The sequence below is a fragment of the Dendrobates tinctorius genome, unplaced genomic scaffold (assembly GCF_039654945.1).
Source record: "Dendrobates tinctorius isolate UK_male_01 unplaced genomic scaffold, ASM3965494v1 ptg000019l, whole genome shotgun sequence".
Taxonomy (NCBI): domain Eukaryota; kingdom Metazoa; phylum Chordata; class Amphibia; order Anura; family Dendrobatidae; genus Dendrobates; species Dendrobates tinctorius.
In genome coordinates, this window is record NW_027361687.1 from 19,877,046 (window position 1) to 19,892,364 (window position 15,319).

Sequence of the window (15,319 nt, forward strand, 5' to 3'; positions counted from 1 at the left end):
TGTCATAATCATTAGATGATGTCATAATCATTTTGTTGATGTCATAATCATTTGATGATGTCATAATCATTAGATGATGTCATAATCATTTTGTTGATGTCATAATGATTTGATGAAGTCATAATCATTGGATGATGTCATAATCATTGGATGATGTCATAATCATTTTGTTGATGTCATAATCATTTGATGATGTCAAAATCATTTGATGTCATAATCATTGGATGATGTAATAATCATTTTGTTGATGTCATAATCATTTGATGATGTCATAATCATTTTGTTGATGTCATAATGATTTGATAATGTCATAATCATTGGATGATGTCATAATCATTGGATGATGTCATAATCATTTTGTTGATGTCATAATCATTTGATGATGCAATAATCATTTGATGTCATAATCATTGGATGATGTCATAATCATTTGATGATGTCATAATCATTTTGTTGATGTCATAATCATTTGATGATGTCATAATCATTTTGTTGATGTCATAATCATTTGATGATGTCATAATCATTTTGTTGATGTCATAATCATTTGATGATGTCATAATCATTTTGTTGATGTCATAATCATTTGATGATGTCATAATCATTGGATGATGTCATAATCATTTTGTTGATGTCATAATCATTTGGTGATGTCAAAATTATTTGATGTCATAATCATTGGATGATGTCATAATCATTTTGTTGATGTCATAATCATTTGATGATGTCATAATCATTTTGTTGATGTCATAATCATTTTGTTGATGTCATAATGATTTGATGATGTCATCATCATTTTGTTGATGTCATAATCATTGGATGATGTCATAATCATTGGATGATGTCACAATCATTTTGTTGATGTCATAATCATTTGATGATGTCAAAATCATTTGATGTCAGAAACATTGGATGATGTAATAATCATTTTGTTGATGTCATAATCATTTGATGATGTCATAATCATTTTGTTGATGTCATATTGATTTGATGATGTCATAATCATTGGATGATGTCATAATCATTGGATGATGTCATAATCATTTTGTTGATGTCATAATCATTTGATGATGTCAAAATTATTTGATGTCATAATCATTGGATGATGTCATAATCATTTTGTTAATGTCATAATCATTTGATGATGTCATAATCATTTTGTTGATGTCATAATCATTTTGTTGATGTCATAATGATTTGATGATGTCATAATCATTGGATGATGTCATAATCATTGGATGATGTCATAATCATTTTGTTGATGTCATAATCATTTGATGTCATAATCATTGGATGATGTCACAATCATTTTGTTGATGTAATAATCATTTGATGATGTCATAATCATTTTCTTGATGTCATAATCATTTGATGATGTCATAATCATTTGATGTCATAATCATTTCATGATGTCATAATCATTTTGTTGATGTCATAATGATTTGATGATGTCATAATCATTGGATGATGTCATAATCATTGGATGATGTCATAATCATTTTGTTGATGTCATAATCATTTGATGATGTCAAAATTATTTGATGTCATAATCATTGGATGATGTCATAATCATTTTGTTGATGTCATAATCATTTGATGATGTCATAATCACTTTGCTGATGTCATAATCATTTTGTTGATGTCATAATAATTTGATGATGTCATAATCATTGGATGATGTCATAATCATTGGATGATGTCATAATCATTTTGTTGATGTCATAATCATTTGATGTCATAATCATTGGATGATGTCATAATCATTTTGTTGATGTCATTATCATTTGATGATGTCATAATCATTTTGTTGATGTCATAATCATTTGATGATGTCATAATCATTTGATGTCATAATCATTGGATGATGTCATAATCATTTTGTTGATATCATAATCATTTGATGATGTCATAATCATTTTCTTGATGTCATAATCATTTGATGATGCCATAATCATTTTCTTGATGTCATAATCATTTGATGATGCCATAATCATTTTGTTGATGTCATAATCATTGGATGATGTCATAATCATTTTGTTGATGTCATAATCATTCGATGATGTCATAATCATTGGATGATGTCATAATCATTTTGTTGATGTCATAATCATTTGATGATGTCAAAATCATTTGATGTCATAATCATTTGATGATGTCATAATCATTAGATGTTGTCATAATCATTTTGTTGATGTCATAATCATTGGATGATGTCATAATCATTGGATGATGACATAATCATTTTGTTGATGTCATAATCATTTGATGATGTCAAAATCATTTGATGTCATAATCATTGGATGATGTAATAATCATTTTGTTGATGTCATAATCATTTGATGATGTCATAATCATTTTGTTGATGTCATAATGATTTGATGAAGTCATAATCATTGGATGATGTCATAATCATTGGATGATGTCATAATCATTTTGTTGATGTCATAATCATTTGATGATGTCAAAATCATTTGATGTCATAATCATTGGATGATGTAATAAACATTTTGTTGATGTCATAATCATTTGATGAAGTCATAATCATTTTGTTGATGTCATAATGATTTGATGATGTCATAATCATTGGATGATGTCATAATCATTGGATGATGTCGTAATCATTTTGTTGATGTCATAATCATTTGATGATGCAATAATCATTTGATGTCATAATCATTGGATGATGTCATAATCATTTGATGATGTCATAATCATTTTGTTGATGTCATAATCATTTGATGATGTCATAATCATTTTGTTGATGTCATAATCATTTGATGATGTCATAATCATTTTGTTGATGTCATAATCATTTTTTTGATGTCATAATCATTGGATGATGTCATAATCATTTTGTTGATGTCATAATCATTTGATGATGTCATAATCATTTGATGTCATAATCATTGGATGATGTAATAATCATTTTGTTGATGTCATAATCATTTGATGATGTCATAATGATTTGATGATGTCATAATCATTTTGTTGACGTCATAATCATTTAGTTGATGTCATAATGATTTGATGATGTCATAATCATTGGATGATGTCATAATCATTAGATGATGTCATAATCATTTTGTTGATGTCATAATGATTTGATGATGTCATAATCATTAGATGATGTCATAATCATTTGATGATGTCATAATCAATAGATGATGTCATAATCATTTGATGATGTCATAATCATTTGATGTCATAATCATTGGATGATGTCATAATCATTTTGTTGATGTCATAATCATTTGATGATGTCATAATCATTTGATGTCATAATCATTGGATGATGTCATAATCATTTTGTTGATGTCATAATCATTAGATGATGTCATAATCATTAGATGATGTTATAATCATTTTGTTGATGTCATAATCATTTGATGATGTCATAATCATTTTGTTGATGTCATAATCATTTGATGATGCCATAATCATTTTGTTGATGTCATAATCATTTGATGATGTCATAATCATTTGATGTCATAATCATTGGATGATGTCATAATCATTTTGTTGATGTCATAATCATTTGATGATGTCATAATCATTTGATGTCATAATCATTGGATGATGTCATAATCATTTGATGATGTCATAATCATTTTGTTGATGTCATAATCATTTGATGATGTCATAATCATTTTGTTGATGTCATAATCATTTGATGATGTCATAATCATTTTGTTGATGTCATATTGATTTGATGATGTCATAATCATTGGATGATGTCATAATCATTGGATGATGTCATAATCATTTTGTTGATGTCATAATCATTTGATGATGTCAAAATTATTTGATGTCATAATCATTTGATGATGTCATAATCATTTTGTTAATGTCATAATCATTTGATGATGTCATAATCATTTTGTTGATGTCATAATCATTTTGTTGATGTCATAATCATTTGATGATGTCATAATCATTGGATGATGTCATAATCATTGGATGATGTCATAATCATTTTGTTGATGTCATAATCATTTGATGTCATAATCATTGGATAATGTCATAATCATTTTGTTGATGTCATAATCATTTGATGATGTCATAATCATTTTCTTGATGTCATAATCATTTGATGATGTCATAATCATTTGATGTCATCATCATTGGATGATGTCATAATCATTTTGTTGATATCATAATCATTTGATGATGTCATCATCATTTTGTTGATGTCATAATCATTTGATGATGCCATAATCATTTTATTGATGTCATAATCATTTGATGATGCCATAATCATTTTGTTGATGTCATAATAATTGGATGATGTCATCATCATTTTGTTGATGTCATAATCATTTGATGATGTCTTAATCATTGGATGATGTCATAATCATTTTGTTGATGTCATAATCATTTGATGATGTCATAATTATTAGATGTTGTCATAATCATTTTGTTGATGTCATAATCATTTTGTTGATGTCATAATCATTGGATGATGTCATAATCATTGGATGATGTCATAATCATTGGATGATGTAATAATCATTTTGTTGATGTCATAATCATTTGATGATGTCATAATCATTTTGTTGATGTCATAATGATTTGATGAAGTCATTATCATTGGATGATGTCATAATCATTGGATGATGTCATAATCATTTTGTTGATGTCATAATCATTTGATGATGTCAAAATCATTTCATGTCATAATCATTGGATGATGTAATAATCATTTTGTTGATGTCATAATCATTTGATGATGTCATAATCATTTTGTTGATGTCATAATGATTTGATGATGTCATAATCATTGGATGATGTCATAATCATTGGATGATGTCATAATCATTGGATGAAGTCATAATCATTTTGTTGATGTCATAATCATTTGATGATGCAATAATCATTTGATGTCATAATCATTGGATGATGTCATAATCATTTGATGATGTCATAATCATTTTGTTGATGTCATAATCATTTGATGATGTCATAATCATTTTGTTGATGTCATAATCATTTGATGATGTCATAATCATTTTGTTGATGTCATAATCATTTTGTTGATGTTATAATCATTTTGTTGATGTCATAATCATTGGATGATGTCATAATCATTAGATGATGTCATAATCATTTGATAATGTCATAATCATTAGATGATGTCATAATCATTTTGTTGATGTCATAATCATTAGATGATGTCATAATCATTTGATAATGTCATAATCATTAGATGATGTCATAATCATTTTGTTGATGTCATAATCATTTGATGATGTCATAATCATTTGATGTCATAATCATTGGATGATGTCATAATCATTTTGTTGATGTCATAATCATTTGATGATGTCATAATCATTTGATGTCATAATCATTGGATGATGTCATAATCATTTTGTTGATGTCATAATCATTAGATGATGTCATAATCATTAGATGATGTTATAATCATTTTGTTGATGTCATAATCATTTGATGATGTCATAATCATTTTGTTGATGTCATAATCATTGGATGATGTCATAATCATTTTGTTGATGTCATAATCATTTGATGATGCCATAATCATTTTGTTGATGTCATAATCATTTGATGATGTCATAATCATTTGATGTCATAATCATTGGATGATGTCATAATCATTTTGTTGATGTCATAATCATTTGATGATGTCATAATCATTTGATGTCATAATCATTGGATGATGTCATAATCATTTGAAGATGTCATTATCATTTTGTTGATGTCATAATCATTTGATGATGTCATAATCATTTTGTTGATGTCATAATCATTTGATGATGTCATAATCATTTTGTTGATGTCATAATCATTTTGTTGATGTCATAATGATTTGATGATGTCATAATCATTGGATGAGGTCATAATCATTGGATGATGTCATAATCATTTTGTTGATGTCATAATCATTTGATGATGTCATAATCATTAGATGATGTCATAATCATTTTGTTGATGTCATAATCATTAGATGATGTCATAATCATTTTGTTGATGTCATTATCATTTGATGATGTCATAATCATTAGATGATGTCATAATCATTTTGTTGATGTCATAATCATTTGATGATGTCATAATCATTTGATGTCATAATCATTGGATGATGTCATAATCATTTTGTTGATGTCATTATCATTTGATGATGTCATAATCATTAGATGATGTCATAATCATTTTGTTGATGTCATAATCATTTGATGATGTCATAATCATTTGATGTCATAATCATTGGATGATGTCATAATCATTTTGTTGATGTCATAATCATTTGATGATGTCATAATCATTTTGTTGATGTCATAATGATTTGATGAAGTCATAATCATTTGATGATGTCATAATCATTTTGTTGATGTCATAATGATTTGATGATGTCATAATCATTGGATGATGTCATAATCATTGGATGATGTCATAATCATTGGATGATGTCATAATCATTTTGTTGATGTCATAATCATTTGATGATGCCATAATCATTTGATGTCATAATCATTGGATGATGTCATAATCATTTGATGATGTCATAATCATTTTGTTGATGTCATAATCATTTGATGATGTCATAATCATTTTGTTGATGTCATAATCATTTGATGATGTCATAATCATTTTGTTGATGTCATAATCATTTGATGATGTCATAATCATTTTGTTGATGTCATAATCATTTGATGATGTCATAATCATTTTGTTGATGTCATAATCATTTGATGTCATAATCATTGGATGATGTCATAATCATTGGATGATGTCATAATCATTTTGTTGATGTCATAATCATTTGATGATGTCATAATCATTTTGTTGATGTCATAATGATTTGATGATGTCATAATCATTGGATGATGTCATAATCATTGGATGATGTCATAATCATTTTGTTGATGTCATAATCATTTGATGATGTCAAAATCATTTGATGTCATAATCATTGGATGATGTAATAATCATTTTGTTGATGTCATAATCATTTGATGATGTCATAATCATTTTGTTGATGTCATAATGATTTGATGATGTCATAATCATTGGATGATGTCATAATCATTGGATGATGTCATAATCATTTTGTTGATGTCATAATCATTTGATGATGTCATAATCATTTTGTTGATGTCATAATGATTTGATGATGTCATAATCATTTGATGATGTCATAATCATTTTGTTGATGTCATAATCATTTGATGATGTCATAATCATTGGATGATGTCATAATCATTGGATGATGTCATAATCATAGGATGATGTCATAATCATTTTGTTGATGTAATAATCATTTGATGATGCAATAATCATTTGATGTCATAATCATTGGATGATGTCATAATCATTTGATGATGTCATAATCATTTTGTTGATGTCATAATCATTTGATGATGTCATAATCATTTTGTTGATGTCATAATCATTTGATGATGTCATAATCATTTTGTTGATGTCATAATCATTTGATGATGTCATAATCATTTTGTTGATGTCATAATCATTTGATGATGTCATAATCATTTTGTTGATGTCATAATCATTTGATGTCATAATCATTGGATAATGTCATAATCATTGGATGATGTCATAATCATTTTGTTGATGTCATAATCATTTGATGATGTCATAATCATTTTGTTGATTTCATAATGATTTGATGATGTCATAATCATTGGATGATGTCATAATCATTGGATGATGTCATAATCATTTTGTTGATGTCATAATCATTTGAAGATGTCAAAATCATTTGATGTCATAATCATTGGATGATGTAATAATCATTTTGTTGATGTCATAATCATTTGATGATGTCATAATCATTTTGTTGATGTCATAATGATTTGATGATGTTATAATCATTGGATGATGTCATAATCATTTTGTTGATGTCATAATCATTTGATGTCATAATCATTGGATGATGTCATAATCATTTTGTTGATGTCATTATCATTTGATGATGTCATAATCATTTTGTTGATGTCATAATCATTTGATGATGTCAAAATCATTTGATGTCATAATCATTGGATGATGTAATAATCATTTTGTTGATGTCATAATCATTTGATGATGTCATAATCATTTTGTTGATGTCATAATGATTTGATGATGCCATAATCATTTTATTGATGTCATAATCATTTGATGATGCCATAATCATTTTGTTGATGTCATAATGATTTGATGATGTCATAATCATTGGATGATGTCATAATCATTTTGTTGATGTCATAATCATTTGATGATGGCAAAATCATATGATGTCATAATCATTGGATGATGTCATAATCATTTTGTAGATGTCATAATCATTTAATGATGCAATAATCATTTGATGTCATAATCATTTTGTTGATGTCATAATCATTTGATGATGTCATAATCATTTTGTTGATGTCATAATCATTTGATGATGTCATAATCATTTTGTTGATGTCATAATCATTTGATGATGTCATAATCATTTTGATGATATCATAATCATTGGATGATGTCATAATCATTGGATGATGTCATAATCATTTTGTTGATGTCATAATCATTTGATGATGTCATAATTATTTGATGTCATAATCATTGGATGATGTCATAATCATTTTGTTGATGTCATAATCATTTGATGTCATAATCATTGGATGATGTCAGAATCATTTTGTTGATGTCATAATCATTTGATGATGTCATAATCATTTTGTTGATGTCAGAATCATTTTGTTGATGTCATAATGATTTGATGATGTCATAATCATTTGATGTCATAATCACTGGATGATGTCATAATCATTTGATGTCATAATCATTTGATGATGTCATAATCATTTCATCTCATAATCATTGGATGATGTCATAATCATTTTGTTGATGTCATAATCATTTGATGATGTCATAATCATTTGATGTCATAATCATTGGATGATGTCATAATCATTTTGTTGATGTCATAATCATTTGATGATGACATAATCATTTGATGTCATAATCATTGGATGATGTCATAATCATTTTGTTGATGTCATATTCATTTGATGATGTCATAATCATTAGATGATGTCATAATCGTTTTGTTGATGTCACAATCATTTGATGATGCCATAATCATTTTGTTGATGTCATAATCATTTGATTATGCCATAATCATTTTGTTGATGTCATAATCATTGGATGATGTCATAATCATTTTGTTGATGTCATAATCATTTGTTGATGTCATAATCATTGGATGATGTCATAATCATTTTGTTGATGTCATAATCATTTGATGATGTCATAATCATTAGATGATGTCATAATCATTTGATGTCATAATCATTTTGTTGATGTCATAATCATTTGATGATGTCATAATCATTAGATGATGTCATAATTATTTGATGTCATAATCATTGGATGATGTCATAACCATTTTGTTGATGTCATAATCATTTGATGATGTCATAATCATTAGATGATGTCATAATCATTTGATGATGTCATAATCATTAGATGATGTCGTAATCATTTTGTTGATGTCATAATCATTTGATGATGTCATAATCATTTGATGTCATAATCATTTGATGATGTCAAAATCATATGATGTCATAATCATTTTGTTGATGTCATAATCATTGGATGATGTCATAATCATTGGATGATGTCATAATCATTTTGTTGATGTCATAATCATTTGATGATGTCAAAATCATTTGATGTAATAATCATTGGATGATGTAATAATCATTTTGTTGATGTCATAATCATTTGATGATGTCATAATGATTTGATGATGTCATAATCATTTTGTTGATGTCATAATAATTTTGTTGATGTCATAATCATTGGATGATGTCATAATCATTGGATGATGTCATAATCATTTTGTTGATGTCATAATCATTTGATGATGTCAAAATCATTTGATGTCATAATCATTGGATGATGTAATAATCATTTTGTTGATGTCATAATCATTTGATGATGTCATAATCATTTTGTTGATTTCATAATGATTTGATGATGTCATAATCATTGGATGATGTCATAATCATTGGATGATGTCATAATCATTTTGTTGATGTCATAATCATTTGATGATGTCAAAATCATTTGATGTCATAATCATTGGATGATGTAATAATCATTTTGTTGATGTCATAATCATTTGATGATGTCATAATCATTTTGTTGATGTCATAATGATTTGATGATGTTATAATCATTGGATGATGTCATAATCATTTTGTTGATGTCATAATCATTTGATGATGTCATAATCATTTTGTTGATGTCATAATCATTTTGTTGATGTCATAATGATTTGATGATGTCATAATCATTGGATGATGTCATAATCATTTTGTTGATGTCATAATCATTTGATGATGTCATAATCATTTGATGTCATAATCATTGGATGATGTAATAATCATTTTGTTGATGTCATAATCATTTGTTGATGTCATAATCATTTTGTTGATGTCATAATCATTTTGTTGATGTCATAATCATTTTATTGATGTCATAATCATTTGATGATGTCATAATCATTTTGTTGATGTCATAATCATTTGATGTCATAATCATTTTGTTGATGTCATAATGATTTGATGATGTTATAATCATTGGATGATGTCATAATCATTGAATGATGTCATAATCATTTTGTTGATGTCATAATCATTTGATGATGGCAAAATCATATGATGTCATAATCATTGGATGATGTCATATTCATTTTGTTGATGTCATAATCATTTGATGATGCAATAATCATTTGATGTCATAATCATTTTGTTGATGTCATAATCATTTGATGATGTCATAATCATTTTGTTGATGTCATAATCATTTGATGATGTCATAATCATTTGATGATGTCATAATCATTTGATGATGTCATAATCATTTTGATGATATCATAATCATTGGATGATGTCATAATCATTGGATGATGTCATAATCATTTTGTTGATGTCATAATCATTTGATGATGTCATAATCATTTGATGTCATAATCATTGGATGATGTCATAATCATTTTGTTGATGTCATAATCATTTGATGTCATAATCATTGGATGATGTCATAATCATTTTGTTGATGTCATAATCATTTGATGATGTCATAATCATTTTGTTGTTGTCAGAATCATTTTGTTGATGTCATAATGATTTGATGATGTCATAATCATTTGATGTCATAATCACTGGATGATGTCATAATCATTTGATGTCATAATCATTTGATGATGTCATAATCATTTCATCTCATAATCATTGGATGATGTCATAATCATTTTGTTGATGTCATAATCATTTGATGATGTCATAATCATTTGATGTCATAATCATTGGATGATGTCATAATCATTTTGTTGATGTCATAATCATTTGATGATGACATAATCATTTGATGTCATAATCATTGGATGATGTCATAATCATTTTGTTGATGTCATATTCATTTGATGATGTCATAATCATTAGATGATGTCTTAATCGTTTTGTTGATGTCACAATCATTTGATGATGCCATAATCATTTTGTTGATGTCATAATCATTTGATTATGCCATAATCATTTTGTTGATGTCATAATCATTGGATGATGTCATAATCATTTTGTTGATGTCATAATCATTTGTTGATGTCATAATCATTGGATGATGTCATAATCATTTTGTTGATGTCATAATCATTTGATGATGTCATAATCATTAGATGATGTCATAATCATTTGATGTCATAATCATTGGATGATGTCATAACCATTTTGTTGATGTCATAATCATTTGATGATGTCATAATCATTAGATGATGTCATAATCATTTGATGATGTCATAATCATTAGATGATGTCGTAATCATTTTGTTGATGTCATAATCATTTGATGTCATAATCATTTGATGATGTCAAAATCATTTGATGTCATATTCATTGGATGATGTCATAATCATTTTGTTGATGTCATAATCATTTGATGATGTCATAATCATTTTGTTGATGTCATAATCATTTTGTTGATGTCATAATCATTTTGTTGATGTCATAATCATTGGATGATGTCATAATCATTGGATGATGTCATAATCATTTTGTTGATGTCATAATCATTTGATGATGTCAAAATCATTTGATGTAATAATCATTGGATGATGTAATAATCATTTTGTTGATGTCATAATCATTTGATGATGTCATAATGATTTGATGATGTCATAATCATTTTGTTGACGTCATAATCATTTAGTTGATGTCATAATGATTTGATGATGTCATAATCATTGGATGATGTCATAATCATTAGATGATGTCATAATCATTTTGTTGATGTCATAATGATTTGATGATGTCATAATCATTTGATGTCATAATCATTGGATGATGTCATAATCATTTTGTTGATGTCATAATCATTTGATGATGTCATAATCATTTGATGTCATAATCATTTGATGATGTCATAATCATTTTGTTGATGTCATAATCAATTGATGATGTCATAATCATTTTGTTGATGTCATAATCATTTTGTTGATGTCATAATGATTTGATGATGTCATAATCATTGGATGATGTCATACTCATTGGATGATGTCATAATCATTTTGTTGATGTCATAATCATTTGATGATGGCAAAATCATATGATGTCATAATCATTGGATGATGTCATAATCATTTTGTTGATGTCATAATCATTTGATGATGCAATAATCAATTGATGTCATAATCATTTTGTTGATGTCATAATCATTTGATGATGTCATAATCATTTTGTTGATGTCATAATCATTTGATGATGTCATAATCATTTTGTTGATGTCATAATCATTTGATGATGTCATAATCATTTTGTTGATGTCATAATCATTTGATGATGTCATAATCATTTTGTTGATGTCATAATCATTTTGTTGATGTCATAGTCATGGGATGATGTCATAATCATTTGATGATGTCATAATCATTTGATGTCATAATCATTGGATGATGTCATAATCATTGGATGATGTCATAATCATTTTGTTGATGTCATAATCATTTGATGATGTCAAAATCATTTGATGTCATAATCATTGGATGATGTAATAATCATTTTGTTGATGTCATAATCATTTGATGATGTCATAATCATTTTGATGATGTCATAATGATTTGATGATGTCATAATCATTGGATGATGTCATAATCATTTTGTTGATGTCATAATCATTTGATGATGTCAAAATTATTTGATGTCATAATCATTGGATGATGTCATAATCATTTTGTTAATGTCATAATCATTTGATGATGTCATAATCATTTTGTTGATGTCATAATCATTTTGTTGATGTCATAATGATTTGATGATGTCATAATCATTGGATGATGTCATAATCATTGGATGATGTCATAATCATTTTGTTGATGTCATAATCATTTGATGTCATAATCATTGGATGATGTCATAATCATTTTGTTGATGTCATAATCATTTGATGATGTCATAATCATTTTCTTGATGTCATAATCATTTGATGATGTCATAATCATTGATGTCATAATCATTTGATGATGTCATAATCATTTTGTTGATGTCATAATCATTTTGTTGATGTTATAATCATTTTGTTGATGTCATAATCATTGGATGATGTCATAATCATTAGATGATGTCATAATCATTTGATAATGTCATAATCATTAGATGATGTCATTATCATTTTGTTGATGTCATAATCATTAGATGATGTCATAATCATTTGATAATGTCATAATCATTAGATGATGTCATAATCATTTTGTTGATGTCATAATCATTTGATGATGTCATAATCATTTGATGTCATAATCATTGGATGATGTCATAATCATTTTGTTGATGTCATAATCATTTGATGATGTCATAATCATTTGATGTCATAATCATTGGATGATGTCATAATCATTTTGTTGATGTCATAATCATTAGATGATGTCATAATCATTAGATGATGTTATAATCATTTTGTTGATGTCATAATCATTTGATGATGTCATAATCATTTTGTTGATGTCATAATCATTGGATGATGTCATAATCGTTTTGTTGATGTCATAATCATTTGATGATGCCATAATCATTTTGTTGATGTCATAATCATTTGATGATGTCATAATCATTTGATGTCATAATCATTGGATGATGTCATAATCATTTTGTTGATGTCATAATCATTTGATGATGTCATAATCATTTGATGTCATAATCATTGGATGATGTCATAATCATTTGAAGATGTCATTATCATTTTGTTGATGTCATAATCATTTGATGATGTCATAATCATTTTGTTGATGTCATAATCATTTGATGATGTCATAATCATTTTGTTGATGTCATAATCATTTTGTTGATGTCATAATGATTTGATGATGTCATAATCATTGGATGAGGTCATAATCATTGGATGATGTCATAATCATTTTGTTGATGTCATAATCATTTGATGATGTCATAATCATTAGATGATGTCATAATCATTTTGTTGATGTCATAATCATTAGATGATGTCATAATCATTTTGTTGATGTCATTATCATTTGATGATGTCATAATCATTAGATGATGTCATAATCATTTTGTTGATGTCATAATCATTTGATGATGTCATAATCATTTGATGTCATAATCATTGGATGATGTCATAATCATTTTGTTGATGTCATTATCATTTGATGATGTCATAATCATTAGATGATGTCATAATCATTTTGTTGATGTCATAATCATTTGATGATGTCATAATCATTTGATGTCATAATCATTGGATGATGTCATAATCATTTTGTTGATGTCATAATCATTTGATGATGTCATAATCATTTTGTTGATGTCATAATGATTTGATGAAGTCATAATCATTTGATGATGTCATAATCATTTTGTTGATGTCATAATGATTTGATGATGTCATAATCATTGGATGATGTCATAATCATTGGATGATGTCATAATCATAGGATGATGTCATAATCATTTTGTTGATGTAATAATCATTTGATGATGCAATAATCATTTGATGTCATAATCATTGGATGATGTCATAATCATTTGATGATGTCATAATCATTTTGTTGATGTCATAATCATTTGATGATGTCATAATCATTTTGTTGATGTCATAATCATTTGATGATGTCATAATCATTTTGTTGATGTCATAATCATTTGATGATGTCATAATCATTTTGTTGATGTCATAATCATTTGATGATGTCATAATCATTTTGTTGATGTCATAATCATTTGATGTCATAATCATTGGATAATGTCATAATCATTGGATGATGTCATAATCATTTTGTTGATGTCATAATCAT